This window comes from Bos indicus, chromosome 9 (genome assembly GCF_029378745.1).
Source record: "Bos indicus isolate NIAB-ARS_2022 breed Sahiwal x Tharparkar chromosome 9, NIAB-ARS_B.indTharparkar_mat_pri_1.0, whole genome shotgun sequence".
Taxonomy (NCBI): domain Eukaryota; kingdom Metazoa; phylum Chordata; class Mammalia; order Artiodactyla; family Bovidae; genus Bos; species Bos indicus.
Genome location: NC_091768.1, coordinates 87,935,578 through 87,949,657, shown reverse-complemented (window position 1 = coordinate 87,949,657; position 14,080 = coordinate 87,935,578). Strand labels below are relative to the sequence as shown.

The 14,080-nt window shown below is 43.4% G+C and overlaps 1 protein-coding gene across 1 annotated transcript in view; it reads right to left on the bottom strand.

The window, feature by feature from the left end:
* The window catches only part of IYD (iodotyrosine deiodinase), a 29,712-nt gene that overhangs the window by 15,319 nt on the left and 313 nt on the right, over positions 1-14,080 (bottom strand). The window lies entirely within an intron of this gene.

Sequence of the window (14,080 nt, the reverse complement as noted above, 5' to 3'; positions counted from 1 at the left end):
TTGGCAGGCAGGATTTTTTTACCACTGGCACCAGCTGGGAAGCCTGAGTAATACTGGAGTGGGTTACCATGCCCCCCTCCAGGGGACTGAACCCTCATTTCTTAGTTTCCTGCATTGGCAAGCAGGTTCTTTATCACAAAGAGCAATTATTGCTATATTTTCTCAAACTCTTACCAAGAATAGAAATAGAGGAAACATCATCCCCAACTCATTTTATGACACCCACAACCTTGTTACCAAGTCTGACTAGGACATTAAAAGAAAGAAAGGTTACAGATTCAACTTCCTCATAAATATAGATGCAAAGAGTCCTGACCAAAATATTAGTAAACAGAATTCAACAATATGTAAAAAACAGTGCACTTTGATCAAGTTGGAATTATCCCAGGAATGCAAGTTAACAACGTTAGCAAAACCATGTTTGTTACATTTACAAGCTAGTAATCATTGTAATATGGAAAAAGTGTTTGATAAAATTAGGCATTCATCTCTTAGTAAATTGGAAGTATAAAGGAACTTTCTTATCATGATAAAGTCTAGCTATGGGGAAAAACACCCAGAACCAACTACATAGTTAATGGTGAAACATTTAAACTCTCCATCAGATATTGAAAATGAATTAATATTGCCTATTCTCACCAGAGTTTTAATTATGAAAAACTAATTTTTGAAGCTTTTAGGAAAGAATGTAGGAGACTATCTTCATGACTTTGTAGAGAAGAAGAATTTCTTAAACAAGAGACAAAAATACTAATCATGAGGAAAAAATCTGTTCTGCTTACCTACACTAAATTTATCTTTACACCTGCCTGCTTCTACCATGTTTTTCTGGTTTCCTCTGCTTCCGTCCTGTTCAGAGAGCTGTGAAAATCCACAGAAGATAAAGATGCAATGGAGGATTCAATAAGTGGAGCTGAAAATGGTAAAATGAAGAAAACGAACTCACAGATACGGTAGAAGATAAAAAGGAAGATATATCTGGTGAACTAGAAGCCTCACCAAGGGCAGACCCAACCACCTCATTTTAGAAGGTTTTCCAGTCAATAACACTGTGAAGTTCCTGGTAGGCTTTTCAAACAAAAGAGTTCAGAAGACCTTATTGCTGAATTCCCAGATGCTTCATTCCAACATTCTTGAAATTGTTGGTTATAGATCCAAAATATCACAGTTCTACCTCTGAACATGTGTGTTTCTTCATTCCTTTCACCATAACTAGACAGTATTTTCAGTCTGAATTACAAAGATTCACATGTGAACTACGAAGATGCCAACTGAAAGAAATTCTAAGATACAGTCTTCAAAAATTAAAGATTATAAAAAATAGGAATGCTTTGAATGTATATATATATATATATACACATATAATTTATATATATATATATATATAATTAGGCATTCATCTCTTAGTAAATTGGGAGTAGAAAGGAACTTTCTTAACCTGATAAGTCTTAACTATGGGGAACAAACAAAATCAAAACACCTCAGAACCAGCTACATAGTTAATGGTGAAACATTTAAACTCTTTCATCAGATATTGAAACTGAATGAATATTGCCTGTTCTCACCAGAGCTTTAATTATGAAAGACTAATTTTTGAAGCTTTTTAGAAAAGAATGTGAGAGACTATCTTAATGACTTTGTAGACAAGAAGAATTTCTTAAATAAGACACAAAAATATTCAGTTCAGTTCAGTTCAGTCGCTCAGTCGTGTCCGACTATTTGCGACCCCATGAATCGCAGCACACCAGGCCTCCCTGTCCCTCACCAACTCCCAGAGTTCACTCAGACTCACGTCCATCGAGTCGGTGATGCCATCCAACCATCTCATCCTCTGTTGTCCCCTTCTCCTGCCCCCAATCCCTCCCATCATCAGAATCTTTTCCAATGAGTCAACTCTTCACATGAGGTGGCCAAAGTATTGGAGTTTCAGCTTTAGCATCAGTCCTTCCAAGGAACACCCAGGACTGATCTCCTTTAGGATGGACTGGTTGGATCTCCTTGCAGTCCAAGGGACTCTCAAGAGTCTTCTCCAACACCACAGTTCAAAAGCATCAATTCTTCAGCACTCAGCTTTCTTCACAGTCCAACTCTCACATCCATACATGACTACTGTAAAAACCAAAGATTTGACTAGATGGACTTTTGTTGGCAAAGTAATGTCTCTGCTTTTTAATATGCTGTCTAGGTTGGTCATAACTTTCCTTCCAAGGAGTAAGTGTCTTTTAATTTCATGGATGCAATTACCATCTACAGTGATTTTGGAGCCCAGAAAAATAGTCAGCCACTGTTTCCACTGTTTCCCCATCTATTTGCCATGAAGTGATGGGACCAAATGCCATGATCTTCGTTTTCTGAATGTTGAGCTTTAAGCCAACTTTTTCACTCTCCTCTTTCACTTTCATCAAGAGGCTTTTGAGTTCCTCTTCACTGTCTGCCATAAGGGTGGTGTCATCTGCATATCTGAGGTTATTGATATTTCTCCCGGCAATCTTGATTCCAGTTTGTGCTTCTTCCAGACCAGCATTTCTCATGATGTACTCTGCATAGAAGTTAAATAAGCAGGGTGATTTTAAATAAGCAAGGTAATATATAGCCTTGACAGACTCCTTTTCCTATTTGGAACCAGTCTGTTGTTTCATGTCCAGTTCTAACTGTTGCTTCCTTACCTGCATGCAGGTTTCTCAAGAGGCAGGTCAGGTGGTCTGGTATTCCCATCTCTTGAAGAATTTTCCACAGTTTATTGTGATCCACACAGTCAAAGGCTTTGGCATAGTCAATAAAGCAGAAATAGATGTTTTTCTGGAACTCTCTTGCTTTTTCAATGATGCAGTGGATGTTGGCAATTTGATCTCTGGTTCCTCTGCCTTTTCTAAAACCAGCTTGAACATCTGGAAGTTCGAGGTTCACGTATTGCTGAAGCCTGGCTTGGAGAATTTTGAGCATTACTTTACCAGCATGTGAGGTGAGTGCAATTGTGTGGTAGTTTGAGCATTCTTTGGTATTGCCTTTATTAAGGATTGGAATGAAAACTGACCTTTTCCAGTCCTGTGGCCACTGCTGAGTTTTCCAAATTTGCTGACACTTTGCAGCACTTTCACAGCATCATCTTTTAGGATTTGAAATAGCTCAACTGGAATTCCATCACCTCTACTAGCTTTGTTCATAGTGATGCTTCCTAAGGCCCACTTGACTTCACATTCCAGGATGTCTGGCTCTAGGTGAGTGTGAGTGATCACACCATCGTGATTATCTGTAAGGAAAAAATCTGTTCTGCTTACCTACACTAAATTTATCTTTACACCTGCCTGCTTCTATCATGTTCTACCATATAATATATATATATTCTACATGTATACATATGCTTAACTTGAATTAGTCTTGGACTTCTGGTTATTGTTGGGCCTCACCAACTACTAGAATCTTGGAGGCAGAAGATGCCAAAAAGAGATGAGTACAGAAAGTGGACTTCAGTACATCAAATCAGAATAAACTGATGTGAGTTGGACTTTTCAGGGAAATTTAAATCAGATAGACAAGGCTTCACCAAGAAGGCTCCCAAAGAAATAGACACTGAAAATATCAGTGGAATCTAATGAGTAGATAGTTCTTTTATACAAAGGCTGAAGTCTTTCCTAAACTTGATCTGATATTTTTCAGCCTGATGGGGATGGTACAGAGAAGCCACATAACCAGTAGAAGGCAACTCCTACTTAGATAACAGCAGGTAATCAGAATCCACTATGATCAAATTCCCAAAAATGCTCAGCACTTTTTCATTAAGGTAACAGATTTAGATTGTTTTAAACCATAAAATTTATCTGTGTGCGTGTGCATGGCTTACCTGAATTATTACTGTACTACCTAAACTGTGTCTTTAGAAAACTGAATATGATGTTATCATATATTTTCCTCATTCACAACACAAAATCCAATGAATATTTACCTGATAAGACATATTATATCCCCTGCCTTCAGCTGTGTGACAGAAAACAGTTGTGACTTTCTTTCTTGAGTAGATACAAATCCATTTTGATGCCAAGGATTAACTGATGTTGGAGTTATGATTATATTATGGTTGTTGTGACATTTACTAAAGGGTTCTCATTTCCAGTAATGGTTATTTACATAATTTAAACCAACTCTCTAAAGTAAAAAAAAGGCAAAATGCTTAGTAAAATATAATTTAGAACATTTTCTTCTACATATTAATGAGCTAATCTGTAATTTCCCTGGTGGCTCAGTGGTAAAGATTCCGCCTGCAATGCAGGAGGCTTGGGTTCGATCCCTGGGTTGGGAAGATCCCCTGGAGAAAGAAATGGCAACCCACTCCAGTATTCTTGCCTGGGAAATCCCACGGACAGAGAAGCCTGGCGGGCTATGGTCCATGGTGTTGCAAAAGGTGGACACCACTGAGCAACTAAACCACCACCACCAATCTGTGACTATAGGACATCATAGTTAAAAATCTAGGTGAAGGTTAGTACCAGTAGAGGTAGACCAGCAATCAAATGTCCGGAGAATATTTTCCAGTTGCCAAGAAACAGCCATGAGGCTGAGTTCAGACAAAGAGATGGTGACAAAAGTCAAAACCCCAAGGCCATCCAGGGCTTGAAGGTTTATGTTCCAACAGTAAGACTAAAATGTAATTAATCCAGCCCTCGTGTCTTAGAGCCTAGGATAATATCCTGTGAGTGATCCAAGGAACCATAAGACTTGATCTCATATTAAAGTTGTCCCAGTGTTACAAAGTTGCTCAACTTGTAGGTGCAAATGTGACTATTCCCTGGAGTAACATCTTGTTGTTGGTGGCTAGTTGCTAAGTCTTGTCTGACTCTTTTGGGACCCCATGAACTGTAGCCCATCAGGCTCCTCTGTCCATGGGATTTTGCAGGCCATGAAGTGGGTTGCCATTTCTTTCTCTAAGGGATCTTCCTGATCCAGGATTAGAACCACTGTCTCCTGCTTGGCAGGTGGATTCTTTACCACTGAGGAAAGCCTAACTATATCACCTGGGAAGCCCTAACTATATCTTAGGCCTCAAAAAAAATTATGAGTAATTTTCCAAAAGAATAACCAGTGTACAATAAAAAATAACAGTGTGTTCAAGAAAATAAGAAGTCATGAATAATAACTAGAAACTGCAGGCATCAGAAATAGACCTACAAAGACTTGAGATATTGGAGTTATCAGATCATGAAGCAGCTTCAAACTGAGACTAGTGTGTAGGATGTTTACAGGAAGTACCTTTGGGAACAAAACTTGTGGAAAGGAGAGGGAAGAAACACGATTGGACAGAAGACATCATATTTCAGTGTAAGCCTTGTATGATGGCTTAGCCAACAATAGGGCTTCTTTGGAAGAAAAATAGCCCATCAGAGTTGTCCCCAACTAGGCCCAAATGACTGGGCCTTTATACTCCTAAGCCAATCGTCATTGCATATAAACCACCCTGGGAAAGGCAGAATCTTGGGCAAAGCAAAGGTAAACCCTGGAATATGCAGACAGTTGAAGGCTCTTTGTTTACAACACTCCCAACAGAAGGAGCAACAAGTCTTTCCTTGAAGGGTGATCCAGATGATACATTTCCATACCCATCACACTCTAACTCAGCAATCGCATGCATACCTCAGAGACAGTCATGCATATGTATCCTAGAAATAAGTATTAAAATGTTATTAGAGGCATAGTTGATCATAGTCCTGAACTGGAAATAGCCCAGATCTTCATCAACAGTAAAATAAATAATGATATACTCATGAAACAGAATACTATACAGCAGCAAAAATGAATGAACTGCGGTCACATGCCTAACCTGAATGAATTTTACAAATAAAATGTTAAGCTAAAGAGCAAAGTCAAAAGAATATATGCAATAGAACTCTACTGTTTGCTGCTGCTGCTGCTGCTGCTGCTAAGTCGCTTCAGTCGTGTCTGACTCCGTGTGACCCCATAGACGGCAGCCCACTAGGCTCTTCTGTCCCTGGGATTCTCCAAGCAAGAACACTGGAGTGGGTTGCCATTTCCTTCTCCAATGCATGAAAGTGTTTAGGAATGCATATTGAGGTGATACATCTATAAAGAAAAGCACAGAAGTAATTCCCATAAAATTAAAAATAGTAGTTATGTCTGTGGGATGAAGAGGTGTGACTAGGAATATATGGATTTATGGAGTACTGGAAATTTATACTTCTTGATCTAAGTGATAATTATATGGATTTTTGCTTTCAAATTATTTGTTAAGCCATTCATCTATGTTTTATACGCTTTCCCAGCCAGCATATTACATATCACAGACTTCTCTGGTGGCTCAGTATAAAGAATCCACCTGCAATGCAGCAGATGCAGGTTCGATCCCTGTGTCCATGAGGTTGCAAAGAGTTCAACATGACTTAGTGACTAAACCAACCGCTACCTTACGTTTCACAATTAAGGGATTTGTGCGTGTGTTTTGTTTTAATAAGAAAGCCATAGAAATGAATTGTGCAAAAAACCCCAAGGGTAGATCAACTGAACACAACTGTTAAGACATTTCACAGTCTCTTAAGTGAGACAGAAGGATGAGAGATGAACCATCTGGGGAAGGTGGGGCAAAAGTAGGAGATGGAATGAATGGATATAGTTAATTTGTCCTAAACATGCAGCAATCCTTCATGGAGCCAGAACTATAGCTTAGGTTTCTTAACTCCTAAATCAGTGTTCCTCCCTTCCTGCCCCCCAAGTACAGAGGTTTTGCTTTCTGAGGCAAGTTTCAGTTACCCAGGGTCAACTGTGTTCTGAATATATTAAGCAGAAAATTCAAGAAATAAGCAATTTATACCAGTAGTCATGTATGGATGTGAGAATTGAACTATAAAGAAGGCTGAATGTCAAAGAATTTATGCTTTTGAACTGTGGTGTTGGAGAAGACTCTTGAGAGTCCTTTGGACTGCAAGGAGATCCACCCAGTCCATCCTAAAGGAAATCAGTCCTGAATATTCATTGCAAGGACTGATGCTGACCCTGAAACTCCAATACTTTGGCCACCTGATGCAAAGAATTGACTCATTGGAAAAGACCTTGATGCTGGGAAAGATTGAAGGCGGGAGGAGAAGGGGATGACAGAGAATGAGATGGTTGGATGGCATCACCAACTCAATGGACATGAGTTTGAGTAATCTCTGGGAGTTGGTGTTGGACAGGGAAGCCTGGCATGCTGTAGTCCATGGGGTCGCAAAGAGTCGGAGACGACTGAGCGACTGAACTGAACTGAAGTTTTAAATTATGCACCATTCTGAGCAAGATGATGAAATTTCATGCCTGTTCTGCTCCGTCCCCCTACCTACATGAATCATCCTTTTGTCCACGTATCCACCTAATTAGACACTTAGTAGCCTTTTAGGGCTTGGTGGCTCAAATGGTAAAGAATCTACCTGCAGTGCGGGAGACCTGAGTTTGATCCCTAGGTTGGGAAGATCCCCTGGAGGAAGGTGTGGAAACCCACTCCAGCATTTTCGCCTGGAGGATCCCCATGGACAGAGGAGCCTGATGGACCCCTGAAAGAGGAGCCTGGTGGGCCCCTGACAGAGGAGCCTGGTGCGCGCCAGTCCGTGGAGTTGCAAAGAGACGGACACTACTGAGCGACTAAGCACAGCACAGTTATCAGGTCAACTGATGAGGTATTGCTTGTCCTCAGGTAACCCTGATTTTACTTAATAATGACCTCAAAGCACATGAGTAATGATGCTGGCAATTCAGATATTCTCTTACTGTGTCTAATTTAAACTTTACCATAGGCATGTATGTATAGGAGAAGCTTAGGATATGTAGGGTTCAGTACTATCTGTGGTTTCAGGTATCCACTTGGGGTCTTGGATGGTTTCCCCTCAGGATTAGGGGGGACTGCAGTCAATGTCCAGGAGGTGAGATGTCACTTAGGGAGCCCTCAGATAAAGATAAGAATGACAATCGAAACAGAGGGAAGAGAGCAAGAAGATCCAGGGCCTGGCCCTGAGGATCTGGGGCATTCCAGGTGGAATTCAGGTAGGAGAGAGTCCTCTGCCCCTGGGAGCACCCACACATTTCACTCCTGGATATGTGCGGATGGGGAGAAGAAGGCAAGAGGGAGAACAGGGGATTTGGGGGAGACTGAGAACTCACCTACAGTACTAGTAGGGATCATGGTAGCTCATTGCTAGTAATGAGCAACTTCTTACACTTCACTAGCCAGGGGCAGTGGGAGCCCACATGGTACACATTTAATGAGATGGCCCAGTTACTAAATCAAAAGGCACTAGATGTGATGGGGGAGTGGCCACTAACACCTACCAGCTTTCCAGCATTCCACCCTGAACCAAACCCAGATGTCATCAGGTCAACTTTATCAAATGCATCAGCAAAGACTTTCGACACCATGCTACTCCCCACCCATGTGTCACAAAGTCCAGCAACCTGTTTAGTCAGTCAGTGGTAAATGAGAGAATGCATGAAAGGCCTCCTTAACTTTAGGTCCGTCCACCATTTGCAGAAACTAAAGGCAGTAGAGGGGCATGACTCAGCAGTTTCTGCAGCCACTGAAGTCCAGGGTAGGCATTCCTACTCTGGCAGAATGAAGGGGCTGCCTCTCAAGCCTTATCAGGGCAGCCTTGTCTCTGAGGGGGGCAGACACTCGGCCCCAACCACCGCTGGGTTGGATTGTCCTGAAGGGCTTTCTAAGCAGAGCACAGGGGGAGCTGCTGTTCCTGGAGCCTCTCCCAGGACAGAAAGTCTACACTCGACCTGGGGAAAGGGGTCAGCTGAGCCAGATGGAGAGAAGCTCTGAGGGACTGCAGGGCAGTGAACCGACACAAAAGGCACGGCTCTCTCCTTCCTCTTGAACTCCTAACCATCCCCTCCAGGGAATGTGGGCTTACCAAAGGAGAGGGAAGAGCCTCTGTTCTGTGGCTTTTCTGCCACCAGCCCAGACCAGCCAAACCACTCTGGCAGATTCATTTAAGTGGTAGAGCCCACATATTCAAAAATAAATGCACACCACTGTGGTCTGCGTTTAACAGAAGTCCTGTGCTATCACACATGGAGTTTGCTATTGACACCAAAACCAACTTGCCTTGTATCGTGGCTTGAATGCCAAGGAGCCAAATTGCTCCCTAATTAGGTTTAATGGCCAAGTAATTCTAGGTCATGTCTATCCTTTAATGTTTAACTTGGAGGCATTTTTCTGGCTGCATCTATGTGAACTGCTTTTGTGTTTTTGCAGTTCCACTTCCAAATCTTGGCAAACGGGCCAAATGTTTTCCGGCTATGAAACCGCTAAGGCCAATTTGTGTTGTATCATCCTTGTTCCCTCCCTGCAATTTTGGAGGAGCCTTGAGCAACCATGTTAATTAGGCTCTGGGTGACACAGCTCTTCCAGTTGACAATGGGAACAACTCTGGGGCTCAGCATTGGCACAGAGAACTTTTCCTTCCCACTTCCTCAGCCATCGCTTTCCTTTCTGTGTGGGCCTCTCAGCCATTTGTTGCAGTGTAAACTGACTCACTAGCAACAAGGGTGGGTGGGGGTTGGGGAGTCTGGGGGTGTTCAGCTGGAAAGATCTGGAATAGAGCAATGCTATCCCAGGTGAAGTGGACAGAACTTGTTTTCTGAGCCCCTCCACCTCTTCTGGGGTCCCCAGTGTCCTGTGCTGACCTTTACTCTCCCCAGCAGTACCCACCCAGATTTGATCCCAAGGATGACATCTCCATCAAATCCTTTCCTGTCCCCAATCTTCTCTCATCTGAATTCAAACTTACCTCTCCTTTGTCCTAGGACCATAATGTCTTACAGGAGTCCTGGTAAACCAGCCTGTTAAAATTAGTCATGCAGAAGTATGCATGGGTGTCAAAAGATGATGAAATGCAAAGATGAAGCTGAATTCCTTGCTTCTTATAGCAGAGGAAAGCTAGGCAGGTCTTGAGTGCTGCTCTTATATAGCGTTTTTGTCAGGGGTGTGCTGGCAAACCAGCCCTCTGAGAGTAGGGAGAAAAAGAGCACTGAATTATAGCCCTGGCCAATTTCCAGTGCTATAATATAGAGTCAGCACTCCTATCATGGCCTGACTTCAAGCTACTAGCAAGTGAACAAATGGCCCATAAAATTTCAGAACCTCTAAGATCTCCTCAGGCTAGTTCTTGCACACCACTTGGTTGGAAAACATGGAGTTCAGGCATTGGTTGGCTTCCAGGCATGTAAGAGGGTTAATATCATCTGTAGGAACAGTGTTACTTGGTTGAGACTGTTGTTGATTAGTTGGCATGCAGAGGAGCTGGAACTGGAATGAATCCATCTCTAATTGGCTGACTTGTTAAGCTTTTACTGAAATGAGCTGTCATTGATCCAATGAACAGGTTTGAAACAGCTGCATATGGGTACATAAAAATCTATCTGTTCCTAAGTCTGAGGAACATTTTTATTCTCAGGTGTTGAGCACATTAGATACAAATTTTGGCAAAGCCTGTATTAGCAGTGACTGGGACAATGAAAATTCAGTTAGAATACTAGCTTTTGGATGGCTGGCAAAGCCAAATAAAGAAAATCCCCACTAATGTTAAAATGGACACATCTCAATGTGTTTCCTGTCTTTCTCCTATTTCCAGTTCCATGAGCTTTCATGAATCTGGGACTGACTAGAGGACTTTTGTGCAGTATTTTCAGTTCATTTTGGGGAAACAATCTGAAGTTTCCTGTTTGAGATTAAATATGGGTCATTTCTCTTCCTCAGACCTCTGCCACAGATAAAGAGGGAACAGAAAATCCTCATCAGACACCATGTGTGACTGGTCCCCAGACAAAGTCTGTGTCTGACATCTAGTCAGCATGTCCTGTCTATGTCCTGCCCCCACCTCTCCTCCCCTCGCCCTCCACCCCACACAGGCTGATTCCCCGACCTGTGAATGTGGAACAGGAATCTTGTGAGTCAGAGCTGGCAGAGGTTGGATCGGTGCTCATATTTCCCTCAACTCACACTAGAATGGCCTACAATACTTATTTTACTGTTTTGTCTCTGTTAATTTTCAAAATGGCTTGCCCCTGGTCTCTATTGGCTGTTATCAAAGCCATCTCGTGTTTGCTTGGCAATGGTAGCTTTCTCCTCTCCAATTATACCTCCATCGGAGCCACAGTACTGGCAGTGTATCCTCTCTTAGACTGTGTCCACCCACCCAGTGGTTAAGAGCAGGGACTTGGGTGCCAGAGTTTAAACATTAGCCCTACCTACCACCTGTATGCCCGTGTGACCTCAGCAAGTATCTCTTATGTAGACAAGGAAAATCCCAACAAGAGACTGTGAACTCTACACTTGGGGAAAATTTGCTCATGGTTGCTGGGAAGGGGGGCTACATGTTCACTTTATTCCTCCTTGTAAAGAATAGAGAATGAGAAGTGAATCAACAGGCAGAGAAGCAGAACGGGGCCACATAGCTCTCGTATCTGGTCCCAACCATCAGGCACAGGTCCCTGATCCCAGGTCCCTGGTTCCCCACCAGCCACATTGATCCCTCTGTATCCCTTCAATCCTTGGGTCTTCAAAGCCAGTGGGCTTTTCTCAATGCACACACTACTTCTGATCTCTCAGGAAATGTTTAACTCTGTGGGCCATCTCCTGCCCTCTCTGTTATGGGTCATTCTTTGGAAAAGCCTGGAAAAGCCTTCTTTGTAGACCTGGAACTCAGGAACCAGCCCCCGCTGGGTCCTGGCTCCACCACTAGCTGCTTGGACAGATGATTTAGATGATCTGAGCTCAGCTTCCTTATCTGTAATATAGGGATGGTAATAGTGCCTGCTCCCTGTATTGTTATGATTCACCCTACGTAAAAATGACCTTGGATATAGAAAATACCTGGAAGGGCTAGTTACTAACCTGCCCTTCTTCCCTATACCTGTTCTTCCAAGTCCATTCCTCCCAGGCAGTTCCTCTCATCTGAATGTGCTCCCCACCAGGTTCTCTCCTCAGCCTTCTCTTTAGCAATACCCCTAGTGAGTTCATTTGTTTCCCAAGTTCCAAGCATCACCTTAAGCTGGTGACTCTCCAGTCAGTGTCTGTGGCCTGGATCTCTCACCTAGAAAGCTCCCTATCTTTCTGCTTCAATGTGCCACTGTTCATTCAAGCCCTAGACGCCCTGCACTACACTCAACAGCATCCCTTTTAAACCGGGTCCCCTCCCCTCACCTTCGTATGACAGTGTTGTTCTGATTCTTCCAGTCTGCAAATTGTTGCCCTCTTCTTCCTCTCCCAACATCTAACTTATTGCCAGAGCCCATTGTTCTTCCTTGTCTGTCCCTTGGATCCACCTCTTCTCTTGCATTGTGCTATCCCCACTGCCCCGCCCATTGTTACCGGAGCAGATCCTTACCCAGCTTCAGAGTGGATCTCCCCTCATTCATGGAAGTGCTTCTCAGCTGGCATAGTTGGCATCCAGGGAGGAGAGTAAGAGACAGCCCGGCTAGGAGGCTGCCTGGGCTTGGACCCTGTGTGGTATATTCAGTGTACATGGCATAGCCAGTGATACATGGCTTCCAGCATGGAGTGCCAGCTGTGTACCCCACTCCCAAATCCTAAGGTTAGGACAACTCAGAACACACACACACCCTTCCACACACATGCACACATATACTTCCAGGTGGCCTCTTTTGGAGGGAAGGTGGAGCTTTATTTTTTTTGGGGGGGGGGCTCCAAAATCACTGCAGATGGTAACTGTAGCCATGAAATGAAAAGATACTTGCTCCTTGGAAGAAAAGTTATGACCAACCTAGACAGCATATTAAAAAGCAGAGACTTTACTTTGCCAACAAAGGTCCATCTAGTCAAAGCTTTGGTTTTTCCAGTAGTCATGTATGGATGTGAGAGTTGGACTATAAAGAAAGCTGAGCGCTGAAGAATTGATGCTTTTGAACTGTGGTGTTGGAGAAGACTCTTGAGAGTCCCTTGGACAGCAAGGAGATCCAACCAGTCCATCCTAAAGGAAATCAGTCCTGAATATTCATTGGAAGGATTGATGTTGAAGCTGAAATGCCAATACTTTGGCCACCTGATGCGAAGAACTGACTCATTTGAAAAGACTCAGATGCTGGGAAAGATTGAAGGCAGGAGGAGAAGGGGACAACAGAGGATGAGATGGTTGGATGGCATCACCGACTCAAGGGACATGAGTTTGAGTAAACTCTGGGAGTAGGTGATGGACAGGGAGGCCTGGCCTGCTGCAGTCCATGGGGTCACAAAGAGTCAGACACGACTGAGCGACTGAACTGAACTGGGGCCATTAGTACCCCAGCTGAGAGTCACTGAGCCTCTTCCAAGTCAAATCCAGCCCACAGAACCTCCTCAGACCCACCCCAAACACAGATCACTCAGAGCTCCCAAAAACCTCTCCCTGCCTGCCTGCCTCCTTCATCACCTTGTCTTTCTCAGGTCAACCATGCCCCCACCCATCCTCAACTTCATTTTTGCCCCTTCCCTGGTCAGCATAGTCCTTCCATCTTCTTAGCATCTTTCCTAGCGGTTCTGTATTCAGGCTCCTTCTGTTCCTCTTAACCTCCTCACCCTTACTATTCATATCCTAGTAATCCACCAGGCCTGGTTCAGCCTTCTGTAACTGCCTTGCCAAGATCCTGAGCCTTCTCAAAACACCTTATAATCAGTTCCGCCTGTCTCTTTTTTTACTCTCTTTCAGTTGTCCATTCATTGCCTTGTCTATTGAATCAGACACTCGGCTTTGAGGGCCACAGCCACTCCTGTCTGTAACCCACAGGGCTGCTATAATGAGTAGTAGTGAGCTCCTACACAGCTGCCCTTTTTTATTTCAAAATTTTGATCAAAACCTGACTACTTAACTCATGGCCGCACCAGCCTGTGATGTGCCCCCTGCAGAAAGATTTTAGCAGCCAGTCAGGACAGGAGCTGGGGAAAGCCAGCCCTTCAACAGTTTTTTACTGATGATCCAGCTTTTTACTTGGTCACAGTAAATGACAAGCTGACACCCAAGATAAATGATGTCTCTGTCACACACTAATTTGTTTGCATGATAGAAGTTGACGATGAAACTGACCTGCCTGCACTTATTTCTCTCCA